This window comes from Natrix helvetica, assembly GCF_964273705.1.
Source record: "Natrix helvetica genome assembly, chromosome: 2".
NCBI classification, from domain to species: Eukaryota; Metazoa; Chordata; class Lepidosauria; order Squamata; family Natricidae; genus Natrix; species Natrix helvetica.
In genome coordinates, this window is record NC_138552.1 from 230,440,248 (window position 1) to 230,453,584 (window position 13,337).

A 13,337-nucleotide genomic window follows, 5' to 3' on the forward strand; every position below is an offset into this window, starting at 1 on the left:
AACTCCGTATTGTGTTTTCCTGGGGATTTAGAGTGGATTGCAAAACATTTTTTTTTTTAAATTGTGCCTTAAGCATTTTGATTGAGCATAGAGGCATCAACAATAGTCAAGCTTACAGATCAGGTTCTACCAGCTTCTGTTTTTTATGAACCACTAACAGCACTACACATTTTAAGCGATCATTAGTTTGATCTAGAACATTAGTTTGAAGTTAACTTTTATACTTGCTTATCTATACTAGCAACTGTATGAAGGTATCTAGTAAAATTTGTCATTATTGAGTCATGCATTGTGGTGTTCCAATAGAAATCCCGTGACTTACAGTGGGGTGTAAATACCAAAGACTGAATTTTTATTTGAGGCATTACACAGCATATCTATGCATATAAGGAACATATTAAACATGTTGTATTTGTTTTATAACGCAGTCAGGCGATATGAGTGCATGTATGCCAGATAGTCCTTGACTTACAAGCATTCGTTTAGTGACTGAAGTTAAATGACACTGAAAAAAGTGGCTTATGACCGGCTTTCACATTACATCATCCCCATGGTCATGTGATCAAAATCCAGGTGCTTGGCAACTGGCATGTATTTATGACAGTTTCACTGTCCCAGAGTCATGCGATTAGCATTTGTAACCTTCCCAGCCAGCTTTTGACAAGCAAAATCAAGGAGGGAAGCCAGATTCACTTAGCAATTGCTGTGATTCACTTAGCAACTGTGGCCAAAACATTGCAAAATGAGGCAAAACTCACGTAACAACTCCTTTGTTTAGCAACAGAAATGTTGGGCTCAAATTGTGGTCATAAGTCGAGGGCTACCTGTACTGAATTATGGAAAAGTAGTAGTATAACAGTATTTCACACTTTGCCCAGCCCTAACCACAATCATGGGAGGTTTGCAGCAAATTGATCAGTTACGATGGCAAAGTTTAAGAATTCCTGCACCAGGATAAAACTACGGTTTTGCTCATTTGTAGTTGAGCCTGGGAGGTAGGAGAAAGGCACCCAGAGCATATTGTTTGATCCACAATAAGTCTGGCCAACTGCTTTTGGCTCATGACCTGATGCACTCATAACCACAGCATGAGATTATGAAGAACGAAAAGGCTCCCCGAAAAAAGAGACTCATACAGGTAGTCCTATAAATGCCTCAAATTCAAGCAGGAATATTCATTTATGGCATATTCATTAAAATCCTCGAATTACAACAGTTCACTTAGTGACGGTTCAAATTTACAACAGCCCTGGAAGGAGTGACCTATGACCATTTTTCAGTGACGACCTTTGAAGCGTCCCTTTTGGGATGCCCTTTGGCCACAAGCAAAGTCAATGGGGAAGCCAGATTCACTTAACAACCGGGTTACTCACTTTATCAACTGCAATGATTCACTTAACAACTGCGGCAAGGAAGGTCGCAAAATAGGGCAAGAGACTCCCTGAACAAACGTCTCACTTAACCACAGACATTTTGGGCTTGGTTGTGGTCGTAAATCGAGGACTACCTGCACAAAACACGCCGGCTTTCCGCGTTGGAGACCCATCCTTTCGTTTGGGTCCCAGCCCCTTAAAAAAAAAAGCCTTAACCCTGGAGTAGCTGAGCCCTGAGGGGGTGCAAAAGAACCACCACCTGCGAATGGTCTCCGTTCCTCTCTGGGCTTGATTGCGGGGCTCTCCCGGATCCTTCCGGACCCCCGTCACACGAGCGTTCAGCCTCCTCCGCCATAACGCCTCTGGCGAGAAGGACGGAGAAAGGGAGGGCAGTGGGAGGGTCACTGAGGGCGGGGCCGCGTGGAGTGACCCGCCCCTTTCTAATGGCAAAGACACGCTGCTGAGCGAGAGCAGCGCAACAGGATCTGAGCGGCCGGTAGGTTTCTCCACGCGGTTGGTCCCGCTCTTTGCCCCTTTCCATTGCCGGTGCTTTCGGGGGAAGAGGAAAGGCCGCCTTCCAGCGCAGAGCGGCGGGTTCGCGGCAGGTCGTTCCCGCGAAATGCTTTCCTTTCATGGCAAAAGAGCGCCGCTTTCGGACTTGGTGGAAGGGGGCCAGGACGGAGTGCAGGCACCTGTCGCTTCTTGGGCTTCTCGCCCGGGAGTGGACGGCGATGGGTTTCCCGGCCGCCCCTGAGAATAGCGGTCCCAGCACCACGAATTTCGCCTCTCATCATCTCCTTCCCCTTAGTGCGGGGCGTAATTCTCCGCGTCGGCGGTTGAATGATTTCACTGCTGCTAAATGCAGATAATTTACCCCGAAAAAGAGCTGGAAAACATCGCCTTTGGTCTGCCAAGGAGCAGATTTAACAGAGTTGGGACCTTGTAGGTCATCTAGTCCAACCCCCCGCCCCCAGGCGGGAGACTACGCTATTTCAGACAAGTGACAGTCCAGTCTCTTCTTGAAAGCCTCCAGTGCTGAAGCTCCCGCAACTTCCGAAGGCAAAGCTGTCCCATGGGTTGATTGCTCTCGGGGTCAGAAATTTGCTCCTTATTTCTAGCTTGAATCTCTCCTTGGTCAGTTTCCATCCATTATTCCTTGTCCGACCTTCCGGCGCTTTGGAGAATAGCTTAACCCCGCTCCTCCTCTTTGTGGCAGCTCCTCAAATATTGGCATTCCGCACCCGGCTTCTTTTTTCCGCGGGGTGCAGTTTTCAGCAGCGGCGTTAAAATTGGCGGGAAGGAAAGAGGCGCTTCTTGTGTCTGCCTTGTGCCCGGGAAACGGGGGCGATTCAGACGGGGTGGAAGGGGAATGTGCAAGCTAACTCTTCTGATTTTCCCCCCTCGCCCCCCCCCCCCACACCCACTCACGTTCTCGGAAGTTTAGCTGTCTTTGAACAATGTGCCTTAATGAATCTAGCGCAGGAAGCGTAATTAATACGTTTAATGGTGGTTGGGGAGGGAAAGTACGGAGTAATAGCTGTAAACCTGCAGATCACCTGTTTTGCGGTAGACAAGAAAAGAGGCTTGTTCCCACTTTTTTGGGAGGGGGATCCAGGTCAGACATGGTTGGTATAATGCCTTGGGTGTCAATAGCAGAATGTGTGAATGAGCTCCAGGGAAAAGCATCGGCGAGGGGAAGGAAGGGAAAGAGCTCATGCAGATATTTGGAACGCTGACATTATCCCAAATCTAAAAGCTTGCTGGGATTCCACCCAGTTGAAAGTTCATGAAGCTTTTAGATTTGGGATAATGTCAGCGTTCCAAATATCATGCAGAATTAAATCAGAGTCCAAGGCAGAGCTATCCTTAAAGTTCCAATTGTGAGAAGTGCCACATTTAGTCCTTGGCAACTGCAGGTAGTGCTAGTGGAAAGGGAAATCTGGTGAGCTGTAGCTAGTTGTGATACAATTTGGTGTGGATTCAGAGCATCCCTGTAAGCTAAGCTAACGCTGGGAAGGTGACATTAATGTGCTAATAGTAAATTTAATCACTATGGAACAGTGCAAAAGCAGGTGATGCATGCTCAAAAGCAGACTTGAAAAAACAAGCTTCATACAGGTACAAAGTAATATGGAGTGGGGGGTGGGGGGAGCTAATACTGTAAAGACAGCATGCTTTGTTACTTGGTTGCAGGTGAGCAGTGGATGGAAAATTGAGAAGAATGGGAAAGGACGTTGCTAAATTTCTAACATTCAAGCAGGAATGTTCGTTTACAGCATTTTCTTGAAAAATCTTTCCCTTTTTCTATTTACTTGCAAATTTAGAAGATTACAAGTAGTCCTTGAATTACAGTAGTTCATTTAGTGACCGCTCAAATTTACAACACTGAAAAAGGGACTTATTACTGTTTTTCACACTTATGACTGTTGCAGCATCCCGTGGTCATGTGATCAAAATTCAGCCGCTTGGCAACTGACTCATATTTATTATGGTTGCAGTGTCCCAGGGTCATGTGATCACCTTTTTGTAGCCTTCTGACCAGCAGAGTCAATGGGGAAAGCAGCTGGTGATTCACTTAACAACTGTGGCAAGAAAGATTGTAAAATGGGACAAAGATCACTTAACAAATGTTTTGCTTAGCAACATAAATTTTGGGTTCAATTGTGGTCGTAAATTGAGGATTACCTTGATTGATTTAGAAGCTCACAGAGAGCTGTGCAAAAATAGATTAATGTTTTGCATGTTTAGTGGGGACTGCTATGTGCTTAGGGGTACATGGATTAAAATTATGAATAAAAAGTCTCCAATCCAGGGTTTTTCTAACTAATTTGATGGGGTTCAATGAGAGACAGGGGGGAAAAGTATTACTTGAAAGCAGCCAACTTTCTATCACTATATAGCATGGCATCTTAATCAGAGATTCTGGGAAAATATTTTTTTAACAAATGGGTTCTGTGACATGAAAATATTAGAAAATCCCTACTTTGTTCAACTCAGCGTCTTCAAAATATGTTAAAGTTATATTTCCCAGAATCCCGACCTAGAACCTTTGGCAGTAAATAAAAATGAAATAATAGATGAAAATTAGAAAAAAGTAACTTACATCTTCAGGGGAAACAGAATAATGTTTACTTATTGAATATGTGTGGAAATATTGACAGAACTTGCACTGTTAACAGAAATTGATTCGATCTAACTGTTAGTAATAACCCTTTATCCTTTTAAATACAACTTACATGCACATACAATCCTGCCAGATCTGCTTCCTCCAGGACTATGGCGTGTATTTTCATAGGCAGTATAAAAAATTATATAAACTCTAAATCCTTCCCAACTCTGCAAGAAATCAAATGATGGGTATTGAATTCTGGGCTTTCTCCAAATATAATAAAGCTGCACCCTGTGTAAAAGAATGCTAGATTTAACTCAGCAGCAGGGTCCCTTGGAAACAATCTTCAGAGAGTTCTTAACATGTGCTATTAAAAATTAGAATTTTTAAGGTATTTCTTTTCAAATCATTCTTGAGGAAAGGGACAGGTATAAATGAAGAAATAGATCAGTACTGCTTTCCCCAGAATATCTGAAGGCACCAAGGAGACAATGCTTTATTTTATAATCTTGAGTTATTTAAGTTTTCTTGTGAAATGCTTGCACGTGAGAGAATGAATAACAGTACATGGAAAACTACTTTTATTTGCCATCTTTACAGAGTGCCCTGGACAGTGTAATACATTGTTACATTACTTTTCATAGCAATTCACTTTGGTAAGGCTGAGAAAGTGTATGAGCTAAAATCGTTTTTGTCAGTCTTATGGCCAAATGGAGGTCTTACCCAGATTTTTTCCCTGGAGTAATGTTTTCTGTTTCCCAGTCTAGCTGCCCAGTGTATGTTTATATAAGGAATCAAGCTGGGAGAAAATGTAATTACTTCAAATATTGTTATATATAATTGCAATGGGAACAAGTAGATTTTTCCCTGGGTTCCCCCCCCCTTTTTTTTTTTTAAAGGCTGCCTGCCATTATACTCCTTAGTCAGGGGTGTCCAAACTTGGGAACTTTAAGACTTGTGGACTTCAACTCCCAGAATTCCCCAGCCAGCATGGCTGGCTGGGGAATTCTGGGAGTTGAAGTCCACAAGTCTTAAAGTTCCCAAGTTTGGACACCCCTGTCTTAGTGGACAAGAACCTTTGTTTTTTTTATATTGAGCTTCCTTTATTTTATATTTTTACTTTATTTTATGCCACTAATGAGTCATTGTCGCCTTCTATTTTCCCTGTAGGAATTCTGCTACCAGTGTACCAAACAGATCCCAGCCAATCTTGGGAACAACAAGTACAGAAGGTTGGTGGGTAGATAAAAAAACAAGATGGTGAATGAAACAGTGAGTTTCATCAACACAACTGGAACAAATCCTTCCATGTAATTACAGGAAGTCCTCAATTTATAACCACAGTTTCCATTGCTAAACAAGATAACAGTTTAAGTGAGTTTTGCCTCATTTTATTACCTTTTTTTTTACCACAGTTTTTAAATGAGTTACTGCAGTTTTTAAGTAAATCATATGATTGTTAAGCAAATCTGGCTCCCCCTGTTGCTTTTCAGAAGGCACCTGGGAAGGTTTACAAAGGGTGATTGTTCTCACACCCAGGACGGTGCAACTGTCATAAATACATGCCAGTTTCCAAGGGCCCAAAGTTTGATCATTCGACCACGGGGATGCTGCAGTAGTAATGTGAAAAATTCTTGCAAGTCACATTTTTCAGTGCCGTTGTAACTTTGAACAGTCACTAAATGAATGGTTATAAGTCAAGGACTGCTGTACTGATGAGCTTCCTCCTAAATTTATCATATGGCAGTTGATTAACCATCTTAAAACGTTCAATAAGATCTGTAGAGATTATCAGTCATCCAAGTCCTGATTGTCCCTGATTGTTTTTTTCAGGAGGCAACTGCACTTCCTTCCTTTTTCTTTTGAAGACTTTTCGCTTCTCCAAGCTTCTTAGATGAGAAGCTAACCACCTTGAAAAGAAAAAGAAAAAAACAAGACAGTCCAGTTGTCTCCTGAAAAAGCACCTTTGGGACATTCAATAAGATTCTTCTAAGTTCATTATATCCCAAGGACCAGGAGTCCTGGAGAAACTTGTAATTTCCTTCTCTGCGGTAATTATAAATCCCTAAGATTATGGAAAAGTGAAAGAAAACAGGAAATCCCAGGGAAAATGTATTACTATTACTTTCAATTCAATATATAGAAAATAGCATTGGTTTGTATTTGGGACTCCATTTGTCTCTGCAAATAAATTTGTTGGGATTTTTCTTAAAGGCAACCTTTCCTGTCCCCAGCAAAGTTGCATGAAAAAGATGCCACAAAATTGTGATGACACAGTTGTATTTGATTCTGTCCTTGTGCACTATTGATATGTGTGTTCTTCGGTCAACATATTTTAGCAAGTTAATATAATTCTCAACAAAGAAAATGTACATTGGCTTATTATGCTGTGTTGTGCTATTACTTTTGAAAGGTTGGGCAAATATTTGTTTTGCATTGTTCTAATATTGTACACAACCCTTTTTGATCCAGTCAAAAAGGAAAACTTGGTTTTATCCCACTATAATATTTGTAAAATTACATTCATACATAATATCACAGATATCAATAGTTGTAGAGATACTTTTATGATCTCGATAGTTGTAAATATGGTTTCATGAAGAAGCTACCTAGACCTCTTTCAAACCTTGCTTATTTGAGTGGGTTCATGTATCCATATAGTTAATATAACATGTAAAGGGGTTGTACTGATTAAACCTTCACACAAGCATGAGCATGGCTAAATTTTTAGCTTATTAATAAGGACAAGCTCTGTGAATGGATCAGGTGTTGAAATAAATAGGGAGCTAAGTTAGCCTGCACAGTTCCATGCTCTTCATCTGCTTACTTAAAATTAATAGGCATGATGGAACAATCTTCTGTAGAGAGACTCATCTGATTTATGGAAGAACAGAAGTAGAAAAATATTTCCTATTGACTGCAAATTGGAATCTATTAGATACATTCGTGTATTACATAATAGGACTGGAAAATAAACTTAGCTGCCAGAAAACTGGATGGAACATTAACATTTATTCTTTTCCAATATTATCTAAGCTAATGTTCTTAAAATGCAAACTTTGAGTTGGATAGAATCTGTCACTTGGACTCTCCATCTGGGATGGTCCTTCAACAATGGGACCTGAGTTCTTAGCAGTTCTCAGGACATTTGGAAAGAGGCAGGATAGGGAAGGTTTTCTTCACCAATATGATTGTGGTGCAGTGACCTATTAAAGGTATTTTTATTGCAAAAGTTTTATTAATCACACCTCATTAGCCTTTAGGATTATAGGTAGAATCTATACTACACTGAAGTTTCAGGGAGGAGGTGCCTTCAAAAAATGTATGTAGCAATGTATTCTTGTTTCAGCAAGCTTTGCCTTTCAGATTTGTGAAAGGGAAAGTTGGCCTATATTCCTGGACTTCACAAATGGGAAAGCCATCAAATCTGAAGCTGTCTGTAATCAACCCTGGGGGCCTTTTAGTTACTATTTATTACACTGTAACAATTTCCATGCCACTTCGATCTGGTTGACACGCAGTCTGTATTACCCAAAATAAAACAGTAACAACCAATTTAATACATTGAAACATACTCTTGACAACACATCTCAACCAAGGAAATAACTAGTGATTCATCTTTAGTCAATCCCAGAAGACTCTGAAAACATAGATCTTCATAAACCTCTGTTAAGTCATGACGGGAGAGGTTCCTCCTACCTCCAATGCAAGCTATTTTCCAGAAAAGGAGTCCTCACCGAAAATTGCCCATTTCCTTCCCCAAGATTCCCTAATCGGCACTTTTTATTTGCTCATTTGAAAGGGCAGATTCTGTTTGGATTAGACTGTTGTGAAGATTCTATGATGCTTAGGGGATCAATTCAGCAATTCATGTTAGCATTAGAAAGACATTTTAGTAGCTGTGTTTTTTAACTATCTTCAAATAATATTGTGCTGTATTTTTATTGCCCTTTTAAAGAAGGCTTGCAAGAAATAAAATATTTCTTTTGAAAAAAACTGGAAAATGCCTTGCAAGGGTATGAATATTTTAAATTTAAAAATGTGATTATATTTAACACATACTTGCAATTATTTTGGGTGGAGACAATTGTTTCCAACACTAGGCTGAACTGATTGCCTTCCAGCATCGATTCTAAAAACAGATTATATCAGTGTCAGAAATTCATTTGTATTAGCTTAGAATTATTAGAAACCACAATAGTTATTACAGTCTTGTTGTTTCCAACTGAATAGCCTGAATTCTTGGTCAGTTATATGACATTTTTCTGTGGAAGCTTACTCCCACTCCCTTTCATTTCCTGGGAATGTTTTCTAATGGTTTGTATAGTGACTCACTTTTAATCTAACTCAGAAACAGAAGACATAGTAAATACAGAGCAGACTTTCCAAACAAGATGCCATCCAAGTTTGTTGGAACTGCAATTCAGAATTCTCAACCACTAATTGGGAATTCTAGCATTGTCAGCACCAAGGCATTATTAGTCTATGGGGGGGGAAAAGACTAGAGGTGATATGATGGCAGTTTTCCAATATTTGAGGTGCTGCCATAGAGAAGAGGAGGTCAACATATTCAATGCACCTGAGTGTTGGATAAGAAATAAGAACTGGAAACTTATCAAAAAGAGATCCAATCTAGAACTAAAGAGAAATATCCTGATGGTTAGAACAATTAATTAGTGGAATGGCTTGCCTTCAGAAGTCATGCGTGCTCCATCACTGGAGGCTTTTAAAGAAGAGATTGGACAGCCATTTGTCTGAAATGATGAAGGGTCTCCTACCTGAGCAGAAGGTTGGACTAGAAGATCTCCAAGGTCAGTTTCAACTCTGTTATCCTGTATTTAAGTACTGTCAAGTTGGAGAAGGCTGGCATATGCTGAAAGTCAGGACATTGTTTTAGGAGTTGGCTATAGAAGCAGGTTGAGCTGGATTGTTTCTTGGTATGGAATATGTGGTCTGCAGTGATTTGGCAAGATCATATTAGGACAGGGGCCTCCAAAATTGGCAACTTTAAGATCTGTGGACTTCAACTCCCCAAATTTCTCAGACAGCCATGCTGGCTGGGGAAGTCTGGGACTTGAAGTCCACACTAAGACATCGCCAAGTTTGAAGAGCCTGCAAGACCTCCACCCTAATGGTGGAAATACTTTTAAACACAGCTTGTTGGGGCAAGGTTCTAGGATGTCTCTGATCATGGGAAAATGCCAGGATACCATGGACATGGCTATTTTGCAGTTTCAGCATGATTATCCATGGAGAACAAGGCCTTTTTCAGTTGACAGTGGAAACAAAACTAAGCTTTGAGCTCTTCTGTTTGATCACCACCTCTGCACTATACAAAGTGCAACTGGAGATAATGGCAAGTGCATGAGTGATACAGACTTCTAAGAATTCAGACATAATTTATATTTCTGGAAGAGAATTGCTGGATTAGCCAGAACCTTTTTTAAAAGATTGCTCATGTAGAATCTATTTAAACTGAAGCCCGATTATTTCAAGTGGGATGAGAAGGATTCAGTTATTACTGTGGTTCCCAAACTATGTACCAGGTGCCAGAGAACTCCCAGGGGGTTAATTTCAAGAAGAAAACTGGCAGTTAAATAATTTGTGTGGCAGCTGAGCTTTAATTATGCTTTTCTTAAAACTACCCAGTGGTAAGGAATGGCTATATTGAATTTACATTCACTAAGGCCATGAATATAAAAAAGAGAATTTCAGTCTGCCACTCACTGGAGTACAGATTGTCTAGTACTAGCTTGATAGTAATTCTGAACCTTCAACTTGATCTCTGAAAATCATTTGTTGATCTATGAGATACACCTGATTCAATTATTAGGTTTCCCTGCGTCTTGTCACGTTCATACTAACCACAGCTTAGTTACTTGGCACACAATTTGCTAAGAGTGAAATTTTCAGCTGTGTGATGTGTAGCTAATTTATGCCACCTTCCATATAAAAGAAGCACAATGTTCAGGGGAAATATAATTGGTTTTGGTTGTACTGAGACAATCTGTAAAAACAAGTATTAGATTAGTGAACAGAGTACAATGCTATTGATGGTTTCTAGGTATGATAGCTATATATAACTCCAGCATCTGAGGCAATATGTTTGTCCTCCTGCTAGCTGCTAGGATCATAAATTAGAGAGTACTATTGTATTCATGTGCTTTTTGTGTGGTTATTTTTTCTCTCTAATAAATCTATTAATAATTCATGTATTCTGATTCAAAACTCCAAATATTTACTCTTTCTGAGACCACTTTCAGCGTGTCCAGATCTGGAAACTGGAATCCATTGTTCCCAATCATGCTTTCAAATTGAGAATAAAATCCCTTTTAGAGTCCCAAATGTTGTTGCTAAGCCTTACTGCCTAATACGATGTGAGTAATGAATGTGGTGTGTTAAACAGATTTATAGCTGTATATGTAAATAGTGCACTCAAAATAAACAGTGAAATGTACACAAATAATGATAAAGTCTATTTAATTATTCCAAATTTGTATATACATTTACTTGGGTGGAAAAGCCTATGCTGTTTTCTTTAGTAAAGCAACCGTTTGTACATTGTATGGGTAATGCCTCGTGAGAACCATTTGCTTAAAAATGATCTTTTAAAGGAAATAAATATTATAGTTAGGCAGAAGTATTGCACCCGTACTATCGCCTAAGGTTTATAGGAAAAATATGTATGGGATATTGAGAGAAATTCCACTATAAGACCCTTTTTTATAACTATGTTATTAACAGCTTCATTCTAAAACTAATACAAACTACAAAATATAAAAGATATAAAAAAAGATTTAAAAAGTTAAAAAGTTGTGGGGGGAGAAACTATCCCCCATCCCAGCAAAGTGTAATTAATATCAACAGCATGTATAACCAACCATCTCGGTTTTCATAAAGTTGTCAATGATTTTGGGAGAAGAGACACTAAGAATAAAAAGAATGATATGGATAACCTCTTCATACTGAATCTACAAAAGGAGCTTACTAAAAGTTCCCAACAGATTTGTGAGAGGAGATCAAGAGAACATAGAAAGAAAACAGATGTCTAGATATTATCTGAGGGGACTAAAGATGGTTTTGAGAAAGGGAAAAGAATGCAGTTCTTTTCAGCCTGGTTCCAAAAGACATGTATCTTGTCGTTTTATGTACACTGAGAGCATATGCACCAGACAAATTCCTTGTGTGTCCAATCACACTTGGCCTATAAAGAAATCTAGTGGCCCTCAGCCAAGTCATTGTGGACCTCTGACATAGATGATTGAGAATCTCCATAGACACTTGTGGGTATCTAATAGATTCCATTTTTCTAGTTAGAAGTAGGTTTTTTTTAAAAAAAAATCTAGCAAGCCTTTTCCCCAGTCCTCCTACATAAGATTCCTTAGAGACACCATGGTCATTATTAAGCCATATTTTTTCATTCCAGTGATATTTCTTGATCAGATGATCTTCAATGTAGCTTACATAAAATCTCAGCAAAACATATTTAGAAAGGCCCTAAAAAGAGAGAGAGGGAGAGAAGATATTACAGTAAAGTAGAAAAGTATAGGAGAGGGAAATAAAATAATATGGTAGCATAAATTTTAAAGCCGCTTAAGTGCCAATTCACATTCTAGTAGTGTGACTTGCTGTGAGTGGATGTCTCTCCCATGAGTTCGTATTTTACAAAGGGCACTATTTAAATCTGTAATAGAATTTCCAGTTTGAATTTCAACTTAGGTAGGTCATTCAGAAGAGGTTTCTATTAGTAAAACTAAAAAGAGCACTAATTATTGACATTGTAGGAGGAGAGCCTTGGTAGTCTATGGTAGCTAAAAACAACTGATTTTGTATCACTGATTGAGCCCTACTCCAGTCTATATATCTTCCATTGCATGTGCTCTCTCTCACCTTGACAAGTTATTCTAGATGATGTGAAATCAGGGCAATAACTGTTCAGCCTCCATAATGCACGAGGCAGTAGTTCACAGCCTTTTTGTGTGTGTGTGGGATCTTTGTATCAATTGTTCTGAAATTTTTCCAGTTCTACTGGTCGAAAAAAACCACAAAATTCAGTACACTCAGCCAATACTTGTTATAGTTACACAGCTTTTATTTATTGTATCATTGTTGATACTGCATGAAGGTGAGTGTCAGAGCCCACGGGGGAGGGGGGGCAGGCTGCAAGCAATCAGTTTAGGTGTCCAGGTCAAAGTGCTTTTCAGTTCAGTGATAATCAGGGCTGAATAAACATATTTCAAGGCAGGCACAAGTCTAATTCCAAAAGCAACAACTAAAAGGGAGGATTGCTTCATCCAAGGTAAGTGAAGGAATAAACTTGTATTTTGTCAAAATCTCCTTGCACCAAAATGAGGTCAAGCTAACATCTTACCATAAGATTCTGACTTTTATAAATTGAGAGAGTTGGATTGATTCTTGGGATTTTATTTGCAGCCAGCTGGCACCCATCAAGGTTCGCAGATTGAATAACTGCCAACGTGGTTCTAGTGATATAAAAGAGAATATATTAGAGTCTGGCTATTGAGGACTCTCCTTCAACATGCACCCTATAACTACATGTTGCTTCATTTGTGAAAGAGAATGGCAGATTTAAACAACTTTAATACTCTTTCATATATCAATGTACACAGCTTAGATTGAGATAAAGCAGGCACTGCTAGAAAACTGCTCTTCCAATACTGTCCATTTTGTCCACGCCTAGATGCAGTGCTACACCCCTAAAGGGCCTCCAGATAAAATCCACTGTTCTTCAAGCATTCTCTCATTACTTCTGTCTATGCTAAGCTGCTGCTGTGTGCCCATATGCGCCTTGTGTTGATAGTAGTGAGCATGTAGATCTATCAAGGGGTCTCCCC

The 13,337-nt window shown here is 39.6% G+C and overlaps 1 protein-coding gene across 7 annotated transcripts in view; it reads left to right on the forward strand.

The window, feature by feature from the left end:
- SLC29A1 (solute carrier family 29 member 1 (Augustine blood group)) overlaps positions 1-13,337 on the forward strand; it is an 89,258-nt gene that overhangs the window by 27,647 nt on the left and 48,274 nt on the right. The window contains exons 1-2 of one of the 7 annotated variants that reach the window (XM_081942236.1): positions 1,819-1,869; positions 5,653-5,856. The exons of 1 other annotated variant lie outside the window; for it this stretch is intronic. The gene's annotated coding sequence lies outside the window, so the exon portion shown is untranslated. Of the gene's footprint in view, positions 1-1,818; positions 1,870-5,652; positions 5,857-13,337 lie in introns of those variants that run through there. 5 more of the 7 variants (XM_081942237.1, XM_081942239.1, XM_081942238.1 and 2 more) reach the window with 5 other exon arrangements.